The 15,727-nt window shown below is 37.6% G+C and overlaps 1 long non-coding RNA gene across 4 annotated transcripts in view; it reads right to left on the bottom strand.

Annotated features, from left to right (window-relative positions):
- Window positions 1-606: 606 nt before the first annotated feature.
- The window catches only part of LOC125328984, a 45,350-nt gene continuing 30,229 nt past the window's right edge, over window positions 607-15,727 (bottom strand). For 3 of the 4 annotated variants that reach the window (XR_007204992.1, XR_007204995.1, XR_007204994.1), the window contains 2 exons: window positions 10,726-10,938; window positions 4,549-6,079 (listed from right to left, as the gene is read on the bottom strand). This is a non-coding gene — a long non-coding RNA (uncharacterized LOC125328984). Of the gene's footprint in view, window positions 3,874-4,548; window positions 6,080-10,725; window positions 10,939-15,727 lie in introns of those variants that run through there. The other variant, XR_007204993.1, reaches the window with a different exon arrangement.

Here is a 15,727-nt window from a genome sequence, read left to right as displayed (position 1 = left end):
AAGGAAGGAAGGAAGGAAGGAAGGAAGGAAGGAAGGAATTCGGAAGGAATTCGGAAGGAAGGAAGGAAGGAAGGAAGGAAGGAAGGAATTCGGAAGGAAGGAATTCGGAAGGAAGGAATTCGGAAGGAAGGAAGGAAGGAATTCGGAAGGAATTCGGAATTCGGAATTCGGAAGGAAGGAAGGAATTCGGAAGGAAGGAAGGAATTCGGAAGGAATTTGGAATTCGGAATTCGGAATTCGGAAGGAAGGAAGGAATTCGGAAGGAAGGAAGGAATTCGGAAGGAAGGAATTAGGAAGGAAGGAAGGAATTCGGAAGGAAGGAAGGAAGGAAGGAAGGAAGGAAGGAAGGAATTCGGAAGGAAGGAATTCGGAAGGAAGGAAGGAATTCGGAAGGAATTCGGAAGGAAGGAAGGAAGGAAGGAAGGAAGGAAAGAAGGAAGGAAGGAATTCGGAAGGAAAGAAGGAAGGAAGGAAGGAAGGAAGGAATTCGGAAGGAAGGAAGGAAGGAAGGAATTCAGAAGGAAGGAAGGAAGGAAGGAAAGAAGGAAGGAAGGAATTCGGAAGGAAGGAATTCGGAAGGAAGGAATTCGGAAGGAATTCGGAAGGAATTCGGAAGGAAGGAAGGAAGGAAGGAAGGAAGGAAGGAAGGGAGGGTGAGCCCATTTGACCATGAGTACCCTGAGTGGGTGTGGAGGGGTTGGAGAGTGGGTCTGCAGGAGGGGACATCAAAGCAGGAAAATTCCTCTTCCTGAAGATATAAAAGATGCCAAGGTCAGGACCCCCTCCCACCACACCAGCTCCAGTACAGCAGGAGTCCTGCACACCCCTGCACAAGCCACAGCCATGGCAGGAGCACGGAGCTTCCCTGGGGCTGGCTGCTCCAGCACTGGAATTTTCCAGCCCCAGGCAAGGACTGGCTGGAGCCTTCATGGCACAGCATGGCACAGTTCATGTCTTACATGTGTGAAAGACTGAAAACCTGTACTTCAATAGTTCAGCAAGGACAGTTATTATGTGTCTAAGCCATAGGGCAGAGAATTTTTTCAGAGGCTGGGAACTGTCAGACTCCTACTGTCTCTGCTCAGGTTCAGCAGATGAGCACCTCTATCGCATCACCCTTTCTTTGCAGGATAAAGTTGCTGGAAAAGTACCTGGCTCTTATCATCCATATGCCTGTTCAGGGCTCTGCCTCCTTTTATCCAAATATCTTATCTGTCTTTGACCAACCAGAATTTTAGTAGACTTTTGACATGCTACATTACTCACCAAAGATACCTTTTCTGTTCTTTTCATACGTGCCAGGCGTACAGAGCTTGGCAGGGACTCCTGAGGAGAGATACGCATTGCTTATCTGTCATCCATAAACTGCTGGAAATATGTGATGGAGGAACAAGTATCCCTAAAAAAACCCAGGTGACTAAAACAACAGCAAACAATCAAGATAATTTCATTATTTTCTTACAGGCAAGTATGTGTAGTTTGAGGACAAACATTTGAAGATGTTAAATGGCAAGCAGAATTAGTTTTGTGGCAGATAAATTCTTTATTTCTCTAATTACAGAGAACTGACTGGCAGACTTCTTTTAGATAGATACTATATGCTTTCCCCATAAATCCCAATTCAGCAAAGGGATTCTTAATTGTAAATGTGTATCACTAATTTTGATCTTCAGTCAGTAATCTCAGCCTGACCACAGACATACACATTCTGCACACACAGAAGTTCTTGCACCTTCTTGTTCTGTTTTACAGGAGACAGTTCAATCCTGTACATTAAGCAGATTTTGTAAGAAATTGGTAAGTATTGAAAGGAAACCTATTGTAAGTAATAATCTGAAACCAGAATTTTGCTTTTTAACAACTCTACAGGAGGTCCATAAGCATATTTCAAACTATATTTTAGTAACTGATGCTTAAATACTTTTAAAGCAGCACTGTAATTAGATGTGTCTCTTTGAAACTTTCAGTTAAATAATTGCACACTAATGTAAAGAAAAACAGCTTTTCACTAAACGATTTTGCTTTCATCAGCTGAGATTAATACACTTAATAAGCAGTTGTTATTAAACTAAACATTCAATAATGAGTCATTATAGCTATATTAAATTCTTAGGGCCAAGTGCTGCAGCTTGTACTCCTGGAAGTGGGCAAAGTTCCCATTGCCTGAATGGGAACTTTAATTGTATACGAATTGTAGGACTTGTCTCAAAACTATCTTAAAAAACTAATACAGAAAAATAACACTGTGATGAATCGGAGTTTGAAAACAGACATTTCAGTTCCTACCTATTGCTTCTGCTTTAAGTCACACACTTGCATTACATCTGCATGTATTTCTTGCACCATTCATCATTTTACAACAGCTAAAAAGGAGGTGCCTAGTTCTAACTTAACGACATTTCAATTTAACAAAACTACTCTAAAAGTCATCATAGGAACTAAGATATTTCTGGAGATCTTGCTCACTTTTTGTTTCTTGAATATGATCTAGTTTTTGAGTAGTTTTTGAATAACATTCAGATCTAAAAAAGGACTTTAAAATCACTTTTGAATCAATAAAAATTCTGTTAAAACCAATAAAATTATGAACTCAGCTGACTTCAAAGAGAGACTTTTGTAAAATTTGTCATCTTAGACGCCACAGGGTACCTTTCTAAGGTATGTATTTTTCTTCATTTTAAAGAAGAAAAAATTAGCATCTTGCCTTTTTTGGGGGAACTAAAAATCTTCAAAATTGATGGTGATCAGGTGAAATACCTGAATTTTCAACAGGAAGTTAAATAGTCTTATGGATAAATATTTTCATTCAAAGTGAACATTAGCAAATATTCTTTCATGTTGTTGAAAATGCATTGGTTTTTAGTAATGGCAAACCTTTTAAATATGAAGGTGTCCAAACCTGCTGCAAACACTTCTACTGAAGTCTAACTATGGCATTTTAAAAGACCTGAGAAAGTTATAATTATAGAACAAATATATAGCAGCACTTGGCATTCCAGTTAGCAAAGATCTGAACCAATGGACTTCACTGGCCAGATGTGATATCTTTTTATTTAGTGGTTCAAGTTGCATTTTTTGTCCATGAAATATGAGTGTTAACTCTGCAAAATATTTTTATTAGATCGGTATTGGATATAGGAATTTTAGGTTTTGTTCTTGTGTATCATTTCTGAGCCATCAAGACATCTTCTCCATCACTTGTTAGCAAGAATTAACTTTCCATTTTTAAAGCACAAATATTGTACTTTCTGCTAAAGTGACAAGAATATGCATAGATTTATTATCCTTGTGAGACATGAAGCTAATGATTTGAATTTGAAAACAGTAGTCTGTTCCTTTTAAACTTTAATACTTGTAGTTAAGAACAATTTAGTATAGCAATAGTCCTTGAAATGTTCAAATGCTTTTGAGACTTGATCCCTGAATTACCACTTTAAAAAAGGAATTACTCCTTTTTTTCTTCAAATAATGTTGTTTGGGAGTTCAGGCCGCACAATCCACAAATGCCTCGGTGTGGATCCCAAGTGGAGTTTGTGCTTGTTATTTAAATGAGTTGGTTTTCAGCTTGTTGAGTGGCATTTGAGCGCTCTCAGCCTAGAGCTCTACAAGGTGAATGACTTGCACAAGGACTCCATGGCGCTCCTTTTCAATTTACCTTCAAACTCCCTCAAGCCTTAAAAAAATCAGTTTCACTATAACAAGAGTTTAGCCTTTAACATGCAAAGCTCACAAGCCCTTAGTCTTCAAAAGGCCAATTTAACAGGAACAAGAAGAAAACCCACAACACAAACTTGTTTTGTTAAGTCTGCAGGTGAACTGCATAGTTAGTGGAAATTCTTGATTCTCCCCAAGCCCGACATTGGAAGTTTGAACCTAAAAGAAGGAAAGGTTAGAAGTTGTTTAGCATTAGTGGATGTACTGATATACAAGTTGAGTCTTACCCAATATCATATAGGTTTAAAGCTGTTTCAATGAATGACTAATTAAAATCACAGAAATATAATTAACAGAGTACACCATTGATTCACCAAGGGCAGTAGTGGTAAGACATGCCACTGCCTTTCTTTGGTGAGAAGAACTGGTCTGTGGGTTTAGGGGAAATGATAGACCTGATTTCTCTATGTCCCACTAATGAAACTCATCCATCTCATGAGATTGTGTGGTTTAAGCTGAAGAACATCACAAGGATAGTAAGGAAGGTAAGATTCTGGCTAATGGGAAGCTAATGGTAAGTCATAAACAGTAGGAATAATGAGGTTGCACAGGAATTATTAATGAAAAGGTTGACCTGGCATTAGATATCAGTCAATATTTTCATCAATTATGTGACAGAAAATGAGAACATGCTATTGAAATTCCTTGTGATGTGAAGCTGGAAATCTTCATTGATATGGAAAGTAAACTTTAGGAGAAGGAATGCACTTAGGAGATCCTGTATGATGAGAAGCTTTTTCATCCATCCTAGAGAAAGTTTAGCAAAACGATCGTCTCATTCAGGATTGCTCAGTTTGGTGTTGTATTTGCATTGAAACAAGGTTCCAGAATCATAAACACCTACAAGGGCTTTGGCTCTAGTATTTTGGAGCAGTAGCTTATTTTAAAAAGCAGTGCTTGTGATGATCTCTGTGGCTCTGTAAGCACATGATACCACTGTAAGAATCAGCACACCCTTGCTGGGAACCAGGTATACACAGCAGAGCCTCCTTCAATAAGAACAGAGAGCCAGCCCTCTGCTCTCATTTTTAGGATACAGGCCTAATTACCTTCACGTCCAGCTGATTGCATTCCTGTAGGAAATCTCAGCTGGAAATCTGAAACCTCTTGGATTTCTCTCATAGCTGCACCGACAGGCAAAATAATATAGGCTGTGCAGTAATTAATTAATGAAAATAATCATAAATTGTTATTATACCATCACATGAGAAAATCATTACAGGTTGTGTAACTAACTTGATGGACATCAACCATCCTGCTCTGTCACCTGCAGCTGTGAATACTGAACGTGATCCATGCAAAGCCACAGAGACAAATGCCTGCAGAAATACTAGGGTGGAATTGCAAGCTCACCCTCAAGAATTATTATGTTTTGGTGTGTTGTCAGTCTGAGCTTAAGGCCAGAGTTCATTAAAGTATTATCAGACTGCTGCAAGAAAATAACAGAAAAGCACAGCTACTTGAACTTTCCCAAATGCTTAAACCAATGCTTTGAATATTTTCTGCGTTGTTCCTGACAAGTTTTAAGTTACAACATCAGTCATGTCTAATATGTTGAAAGGTTGGTAAAGGAACTAATAAAAGCTTGCTATTGATCAGGCATGTGCCTTGTAATAAGAATCAGCAATAACTTGAGTAGCAATGATAGTTTCTGAGAGAATTGCCACACATAATGCCAGTGATTTTGAGTATTTTCTGCTCCCTGTGGGAGGATGGACATATATTACTGGAATGTGCTGTATAATGATTCACAAGAAAGGCAGTTCATAGTCCCAAATCAATTCTTATCTGTCTTTTTAAGATCAACACTACATGTGATTAATCTTCAGAGTAGATACAAGCATATGCTACTCTCACTCTAAAAAAATATTTCAAAAGCTCTTTAATAATATTTGTTCATGTTTTTATTATTTTCCCTTCATATTCCCCTTAATATTTATTCTTTCCTCTATATGTTTAACATATGTGTTATTAAGTCAATGAAATTTAAGAGTAGCTTCTGAAAGAGAAATGGGTGCACCTTACTTTACTGAGCAGCTGGTTATAGATATACCAACTTACAGGTTAAAGTCTGCTCTCACAGTGGGATAAATCTGGAGCAAACTGGCTTAAATTGGTAATATTAATACCTTTTTACACAGAGATAATGAAGCAGGACTTGGATTCAATAATTTGTGATAGCAAATGAAATGGGGAGGGCGATGTACACTTGGTCAGCAGCGCACAAGTGACAGGTACTTGAACTAAATGCAGCTCACAGCTACCACTCATTCCCAAAGAAACCTCCATCTCACATTGTATATTCTGTTTCTCTCATAAGAGTCTTCTCTTGAAGAGACTTAGCTTTCCGTGTGGTCCTGTAAGCCTGCAAACGATGAAGAAATAAAACAAAAATAGATGAGTTGTGAACTTTACTATTGGATTGACTTGGCTTGCTGATAAAATGAAGCCATTGTATTAAATTAATGATCCAGCTACCATACAGCAGTAGCAATGTATTTTAGTTACAGTATTTTTGGTTGGCTGAATAAAATAGCTTATTTACTTGTAAATACTTAAATAGAAGCAAAAACATCCTAAGTGATTTATATAATGATCCTTCTTAAGAAAGGATGAGATATTAACTTCTGAATCTATTCATGAAGAAAAATTAATACAAGTATAACAAGAATGGGTACATTTACCAGCCAGATGACAGAAGAAGGTTCTAATAAAATAAGCAATACTCATAATAATGTCAATTTTCTTATTCAGAAGTATTTCTGAAATGAATGGTTTGAGGTGTTTTTCCTGTTAAGGATGCTTTTGTGGCTGATGCATAGACAAAATTCATTAACTTAACCTCCCATTGTGACATTGTTCCAACTGACATCGTAACCTTGACCCATTTATTCCCTCCTGTATTACATTCGCTTGTTTATTGTATGTTTGGCTCACCTACCTGTATGGTATTTCCCATGCCACATGATATTTTGTAAAGTAGCAATCATGTTTTGACAGCTCTGGTAAAATTGATATGTAGAATTATACATTGATACATATTTTTACATATATTTTTAAAAAGCCTTTAAATAAAAAGTTTAACTGAGAAATTCAGATATTTATTCACTAGACAATATTCTGACCTGCAAATGACAGTTCCTCCAGCATCTCACAAATAAAGAAATAAAGAAATACACTAGAGCGCTTAATTTTTATTGTTCTGCACAGTTGCAGTTTCCACCCTCTCCAAAACTTGTGAGTGACACGATGGGCACAGATTCCCATGATCTTCACTGAATGCAGCATAATTCTGTGTAAGCACAGCCCATGGTGAAGGAGCTGGTGAACTGCTCCAGTGAGTCCAGGGAGACCTGGAAAAGCATTTTCAAAGCTGTGTTTCCCCATCCACAGGGGTTACAAACCTAAACCTGGGTTTGCTGTGGGGTTTGGGACCTTGCAACTGCCCCTGCAATATGGCTTGCATGCACTGACGTGCCTGTGTTTAGATTAGGGGACGCTTGGAAATTATTTTAGTTCTTTGACAAGCACCAGGAGATGGAGCTCCAGACTGCACAGCACAGTTTCTTGGTGCCAGAACAATGAAACCTGTTATTTCTGCATCGTTAAATGCTTCTTTCTTTTCAGCTCATCATTTATAGGATTTCTTTAGATCATCTCTCTACTTATGGGAATTAAATGCTCCTTCTTTGAAGCACTGTGTTAACCCCAGGGAGCAATTGCTAATGTTTTTCTTCGTGGATCTAGAGCCTAAAGTTAAAGAAAAAAAAATCTGATTAGGGAGAAATCAGAACAGACATTAATTTAAAATAGGTTTTGGGGATTATTCTGGTAGTATACAGTAACTATAAATCTACGATGTTCACAGTTTTAAGACTATAGAGAAATGCTCAAAAAGTAAAATTCCTTGGAAAATATTATCAGATACATCCCTACTAACTCCCTTTAGAAATGGAAACCACAAAATTCTTTATGTAAAAGCACAGCAGTTAGAAAGGGGAGAAGGAAACAACATGAAAGTTCTCCATGATACAGTGTGTGTATTCCTTCACTGGCATTTCAAAAATGCCACATTTTGGGGGTTCTAATAATTTTAGGTCACATTTAATCACTTCTGTGAAGAAAAAAAAAAGTCATTGCTTTGTTCAAAGCAGTGAATTTTGGAGCTGTCTGAGAAATCATTACCTGCTATGGAAGTCTAACCAGAAAACTGTTCTCATATGTGACCTGAGAACAACATTCTAATAAATCCCTTAAAAAGTGAACCCTTCATGAAACAAAATTAGCTCAGCTCTGGTTTAGCCTCCCACCTCACGAGAAGCCTGATACAGCAATTAACCTTTTTTTTAACTGATATTTAAACTTAGAGCACATGCACATGCTTTGATCTCTAGTCAGATTTTTGATACCAATCAGGGGATTGTGTCCAACATCCCAGAGCTGCAGGTTTCTCAGAGCGTGTTGCTATTAACATTTTCCCAGTAAAAGTTACATGTTGAGAATAAAACTTTAAAAATCTATAAAGAGGCTTAAGAACATAATTCATGCTGACTTTTACTTTTTGTGTATGTGTCAATATCTTTTCATTAAATCACAGTAATTTAAACTGATTTTTTCCCCCTCTGCGCTATGTAAGATGAGAATATAGAGTAAAAACCAGATCTTGTTTTTATGCTATAGCGCTTCAAAGCTGTGATATTATTTCTGGTAAAAATAGTCTACAAAAGACCTTTATGCTAGTTATAAATGCTTGACATAGGAAATATGTGAGAGACCAATTATGGGCTGATCAGAAATATCTCTTGACATTTTTAGAGTGCAATGTGAGAAGGGTTCACGTATTTACTTATGACTTTTTCAAATAGGGTTCTCCAACTCAATGGGAGTCACTGCACTTAGTGTTCCAAGGAAAGATAAGATTTTTATGACGGGGGGAGGAAAAAGAACATGTCTTCAGGCTGAAATGGTAATCAGTTTTTAGATCAATCACCCTTATGTAAGTTTTTCCACTGGTAGCAAGACATTAAGGTATTTACTGCCAACATATATCACACTGAATGGATTGTATGAAGGAAGAAGGAAAAATGAGAATGTACTCAACATACAGAGTTTTCATTAAGAGTCTAAATAAGATAGCTGCTAAATAACTTACCTCAGACTGTCTTGCTAAAGATTAGAGAATGAAGTCCTGCTGTAAGCTTAATATTTCTTTTTCATATTTTTTAAATTGGACTTACCAATATACAATCAAAATTTCATTTTCCTAAAACCACTCTTCCATGTTTATACTCAAATACTTATGAATACAAAACAAGAGCATACAAAATATTATTTACCCAATTTGTGAAATTCATGGAATGAACTGGCCATTTTGGCTTCTAGAATTATGAAAAAGTTATATTGTGAAGGCCACAGGCTGCCCTCTCATCCTTGTTACCACAGCACACCCTGATGTGATCATAGCAGTGCATCCTGAGTGAATGTACAAACTGTACTTGAACTAACTGCCCAAGGCTGCAAAAAAAAGAGGAAAACTCACTCTAGATAGTTAATTCAGAGCCCTACCTGTGGTCTGACACCAGCAGAGGTACCACTTCTGTGTGCTGGTATTCTTGTTCTGCAGCTGGGTCCTTGTGGTTGTGAAGAACTCAGCTTCCTCTCCATACCAAATATAAAACCGGGCTCAAGAAATGCCCCCAAGGTCAGAAAAATGTTAGTTTAAATGTGTGCAGATTCCCAAACTTTGGTCTGTTGTGGGTAAGTGGTGCAAGAAAGAGAACTAGTTCCACTTCTGGCTATTAAGAAGTGGTCAGATAAATAAAAACTGCTATATTTACACTACTTCAGATATGTTACACAGTCATGAAGAGAGAAAGCCTCTTCTGGTCTGTTAAATTGTATATACCCCATATGTGGGACAAATTTCTGTATCAAAATACAGTTACAATGCAAAATGATGAGAATTCCTGTTTCAGTATGATAACAGGATCACAGAGAGTGCACTTCTTACTTCTAGAAAAGAGGGCGAGTATATATAGAACATGCCTGGTAGCAGCTTCTATAATTAACATTGAAAAGTAGTTAGCATTGTAATTCCCTGTTTTCAATCACTTACAGCTTTATGAAACATCTCCCTTTTGTGCTGCAATTTTCATGCTGGATTTATGCCAATGTCAGCATTTTAAAGTAAGAAGAAAGATTCTTCTCTATTCCCAAGAGAAGAAGACTGAAAATACACACTCACAGGAGTGACTGCTCTGTGCAGTTCTGTGCCCCAAAGTTCTGTGGTTTGAGTGTTGCAGTTTGCCAAGGACTGGACCTTGCCAAGGCCCACGACTTTGTCCCAGGGGACAGTGTAAGTGATTTGTTCATGTGGAAAAGGAGTAGCATGTATTAAATGAGATAATACTCTGGGAACTGACATGGGTTTTTTCCCCCACATTCTCCACAGGAAGGTTTGTTGGCTAAGAAAGTTAGAAAAATTGATGTTCAAGCTCCCACCTTTCTCTTTCAACTAGCACTAACAGCTGCCTTACATATCAATAGTCTTAGTTGCTTATGTTTTAGTAGCAGAATACATCAACACTTGAAAAGAAACCAGGCAAAGTTTTCATATCTGTGCAATGCTCACATACATACTTAAGCATTGTCCCAATTTAGAGCAGAAAGAAGGAAAAGATTTTGTGTGATCACACTTTTCATAAATACCAGCAAAGTGTAGAAATTTTAATGTGTCTGCAGTCATAAATATGTCTGTTAAGCATGCAGTTTTTAAAGGTCAAGTAGGACTCTTAAATTTTCTTGTAATTACAATCTTTATTCTGCAAGGATAGTAATGTTCGCTTACTCTTAAACCATTTGTGAAATATGGCAAAATGAAAAAATTCCCTAGGTGTGTAAAGATACAGTTTAATCCATGGCAAAAGGAGAAATGTTTTGCCAAGCAAGCTGATAGAACCTGGGGTGCTCCTTTTATTAATTGATGCAAACCTTAAAAAGAAATTATCTTACCTATATACATATCCACTTTCTTGTGGAAGTGCACACAGAGAATCTCTGATGTTTCCTCTTTCCATGTTCAATCACATCTTTGCCTTTTAAACACTCAGCAAAAGCTAAGACCACAGTTTCATGGACAGTTTAAGTGATCTGCTAAGGTCTTTCTCCTGTTCTTCTTCACCTCCAGCATCTCTGCCACCCAGGGAGATCCAGGAAATACTCTAGCTGAGAAAAGAAAATAAACACTTCTATATGGGCTACTCTCCCCAGTTTGATCTGCTGCTTTTAGGCCTTTGGCTCTGCTGATCCATAACTTATTGCTCTGAGCCCAGTTTCTCTCCAATAAATTTCCTTCAATTCATATCAGAAATGGAAGAGAGAAATGATGTAACTCCAAAACCATTATGTTCTCCCCTGTGGATTGCTACACGAACATGAAATTGGTACAATGTACATGAACATGTACCAACAAACCAGCAGTGTCCACAGATTCCCTGCTATGCCAGCAGCTGTACAAATAAAAGCACATACATAAAGGAGTCATAATCTTGGCTAACTATAAGATACAGATAACTATAAGCAGAAAAAGCATCTTTACTAGCAGTAACTTTAGTTTTGTTTTGGGCAGGGAACCTATGGATGTAGTGGCCACACTACAAAGGCAAATCCATCAGTACTTTGTGTTCAGGAATAGGGAAGCAAAACTTTGCTCACTCAAGGATGCTTAATATTTTAGGAGCTGGCTTCCATTTTCAAAAGTTTTAGGCAGTTCAGAGTCAAAAATTGGCAAGATGCATAAATACATGGTAATTTGGAAAAGGTGCTTTAGAAAGGCCCCCAATAGCTCAGGTATTGGCCCCAGTAGATGTGGATGAGTCAATCACTCTCGCCCAGCTCTGAGCACCTCGCACAGAGCTGCTTCCTGCATTGCAGCTGACCAGATGCCTTTGCAAATCTGACACAGATAATTTCTAGAGTTTTTACCTGGCACTCTAGTCTTAAATAAAGAGATAAGAAGCAGACCGTGCCTTTAGCTCCCTTCTTTCCCCCCCCCCCCCCCCTTTTTTTCTAAAATTTAAAAAAAAAATCTTTAACCTAGTTTTTAATATAATTTTCTGCTGACCAGCTCTGCTGCTTAAGTTGTGTATTAAAGGTACCTGATTCCCTGTGCATCTGCCTGTACTTATGCATCTCCTAGACTATCCTGGAAGTTTAAACACTGGGCTGAGTCTGAGTCTTGCCATTGCAAGCCTGATATCTTGTATTTTACAACAACAAAAAATGCCTCAGAGTAAAATTTTCTTTAGATTTTGTCTCATTGACACTGAATTATGGTTTCTGATAGCTTTCTTCTTCTTTGCTCCACAGGTATCTCCTAAAAATCTTTCCCAATTAGGATTGGTACATTCAGCTCAACCAAACTGGACAGGAGTCCATTTGAGCCCACAGTACAACTTTTGGATTAGATAAACCAATTTTCAAGTGAAGCAAAACCCAGTTCCTTGTCCTAATAAATGGTGTAAGTGGCCAAATCGTCAGAGCTAAATAGTGGATCCAAAAGACCATGTTTGATAACCCATTGCCAGCCTCCAGGCAAAGAAAGACTTCTTTGGCAACATCAGAAAACTCTTGAAGTCAGAACAACAGAGATTCAGCAAGTGATACTTCCTGTAAATGATACAGCATATCCCTAATGATAGGAAATATGAATCTGTGGAATTAAATGACAGTGCTCAGGCAGATGACATGTCTGCTCTTTCAGATTGGTTTTAGCCAGAGGTTAAGCCAAAGGCTAAACTCGTCCCTACTGAGCAAGAGGCCACGTGTAAGAGGCTCACAGCTGAAGTGTCTAATTACTGTGGTTAGATCAGGTTGAGCACTGGGCTTGGTGTGTGTTGTCTTTCTCTGCCACCTCTGAGACAGTGCTAGTATCAAGTTATCTCTTTTAAAATCCTTTTATGGTTATTGATCAACATTTGTCCAAGAACCTCTCAGGGAGCACTCAAGAGGTTACATAAATAATTGGCAAAAAACCAGAAAAAGGAACCTGGTGTGGGTGAGCAACAAGCATTCAGTGGTCTAAACCCTGACTCGAGTATTCAATTTGGATAATAATCCATTACAGCACTGAAAGTAGTGGTGATTGGAATAGGGGGCTTCTGAAACGACCAAGGGTCGAACCCATAACTCTGTTTTCACACATCTTCAACTCAATTTAAGGGTGTTAGATAATATACACAAACTTGTAAACCTTTCTGTTTCTGGAGACAATGGTGGTGTTATTGTTTGATGTACCACTAAGTAATTGCCTGATGGTTCTGCCTAAGTAGAAAATTTGACCTTTTTCTACTTTTTTTTTTTGCTTCTATCAGTAAATTATGCCCAGCTGAACTCTAAAAGCTTCAAGCTTTTATTTTTCTCTAATGAATAAGCTATTTACTTCATTAGAATGATAGTAGGCTTACAGAAGTAGAGTTTTCACATGGCAGTAAAATGGCATGTGAGTGGTTATTATGGCATTTCAAGATATCCTTCTTATAGTCAGTAATTTATTATTATTCCTTCAATTACATGCTCAAGATAGAAGGTTAAATATTGTCAGGTTGTCATCACCTCTATACATAACAGTATATATAAATTGGAGAGACCCTTATAATGGTGATATTTGCTTCCAAATAGTGCTAATGGTTTGCTGCTGATATGGCCATTGTGCTGGATGAGTTGTTTCCAAGACCCAACTCATGCTTCCAAAACTGCTCTGGTACTCAGTGACATATTTTAGGTACCTCAGTGGAGAGGATCAGACTCTGATGAGGAAAAATTGCAGCTTTGAGGCTTCCCAAGACCTCATAGAGTTTTACCTTTCTGATCAGATTCAATTCCATGACATTGAGATAGAAATCTTGTACAAAGTGTGGTGATGCCGTCTGTCAAAAAGAAGTCCTCATTCTAATAATTCCAGGAAATCAGCCTCACTTTAAAGAGCAGTGAGGTTTCTCTTCTGCAGCTCCATGCTCTCTGGAGGCTATTTCTTGACAAGTTGAGTATGATGGCTTCCAGTTTTTATAAAGTATGTCTCTTGCCATCACTGTACATGGCTAATTGCATTTTATAAAAATGGTTTGCAAGTGATTTGTGAGGGAGATATGCATTATAGCTTGCACTTCATGTTCATTTCCAAATTCATTTATCTCACATAAGTGTTTTCTAAAAGTCAAGAAGTAAAAAATATAACTAGGAGTAGTTTTCAGAAGCCTATTACTGCAAGTTCTTCTTCAGGGAAATGAACAAAATAAAGTTTAAATGCTTCTTCATTGCCAATAGTTCCCCTTGATCCAATTATAACTTCTTTACCTATCGTTACACAAGAGTGATTCAAAGATAACTGTCCAGATTGATCTGAGAAGAAATGCATTAAAACATTTATGTTATTACAATATACACAAAATGCATTAAAGTAATGAGACCAGCCTGACAGAAACTCACAAAATCAAAGACTTTCACAGGGGAGGTTGAAATGCCATTTTTAACACACCCAGCAGAGAGATTACAGCTTTTGCAGAAGATGAAATTACATGCTTTTTTGAGACTCCCTAATAAAGAATCACTCAGGCATATTGTAATGGTTCCAAAATTATATGGTATTTTGATCCTTTGCATTTGTCTTTGTATTATGTAAGTTAGATTTCTATCAACATTTCAACACCTTGTCTTAGTCAAATTATTATATTTTCATTACTTTTTCTTTTTCATAGGAGTAGCAGTATTTATTATTAACTGTCTCAGTTCTAGAGAACCTTTCTCAGGAAATTAGTGGGATTTTGGTTTCAGCTTGGTTTTAGAACAGCAGTAAAGTATCTTTAGATATATTATCAAAAAACTTTGAAAATTAGCTCTTAAAAACTAAAGTCAGCTGAAAGGCCATTGGTAACAGCACAAAATCCTCAGATTCTTCCCTCAGAAGCAGTTTCTCCGGCTCCAAGCCCCTAAGTTTAGGAATTGCAGCATGAGTGCTATTCAGTACTCAGCACAAAGTCATACCTCTCGATGAACAAGAAGTTTTTACTGTCAAAGCAATGGTGAGGGATAAGATGGAGGTCTAATAAATACAGTGGATGAATTAAGAGATATGAGTATTAAATATCAAGAAAAATCTGAGCATTTACATTTTCTCTAATGCATTTTTTATGTTCATAACCCTTTGCATTGTACTATATTCTCTGAACTAAGAACTTCTGTGTGTCAGAGTAAATGTGAAAGATAAGGTGAAAGTATAATAAATAAAGTAGATGAGCTGAAAGATATGAGTATTAAGCATCAAGGACAAAGCAAAGCATTTTACACTAAAGCCTTTTTAGTATTAATTCTATTTCACTACTAATTCAGTCTCTCGGTAAAGTATCCAGCTGGTCAATTGTCAATGAATGTCTGAAAGTTTAGAAAAAATATAAACCAAGTACAAACTATTTTTATAAATGAACAGATAAGCTAAAAATTTATCTTGAGAGGAGATAGCTCCTAGGCTTATCTGAAGTAACTTTTCTGGTGTAGGCACAGGTGAACCTCAGCTCTGATCTGGGGTGTGCCAATTGCACAGTAGGTCTAGGCTATAGTTTAAGAGGTGCTAACCCCTTCCCATTTGCCCTGTTATTAGATAGCAATCTCAATAAAAGATTAAATTTTTAAGATCACTATGCCACTTCCAGAAAGTACAAATAATCAGTTCTTTCCTGATCCTTGCAGGCCAGGACAAAGGAGGGTTTGGTTGAGTCCTTTGACCATTACAGCCTGTTCTCTGTGAGAGCTGACCTGGACTTTTTGCCATTGTCACTGACAGTCAAACACGTGATGCGGTGACTGATTGGAGATGGGCAACCATCACTCCCCAGGGAAGACTGCATGTTCTGACAATGCTCAGGTACATCCAGGGGCACTTTCTAGGAGAAACAGCCTTATGGACATTAGGGGCTGCATCTGTGTTTCGATGTTACAGAGATTTCAAATGCACTTCTGC

The sequence above is a fragment of the Corvus hawaiiensis genome, chromosome 7, assembly GCF_020740725.1.
Source record: "Corvus hawaiiensis isolate bCorHaw1 chromosome 7, bCorHaw1.pri.cur, whole genome shotgun sequence".
Taxonomy (NCBI): Eukaryota; Metazoa; Chordata; class Aves; order Passeriformes; family Corvidae; genus Corvus; species Corvus hawaiiensis.
Note: the sequence above shows the minus strand (reverse complement) of the source record. Positions and strands in the feature narration are given on the sequence as shown.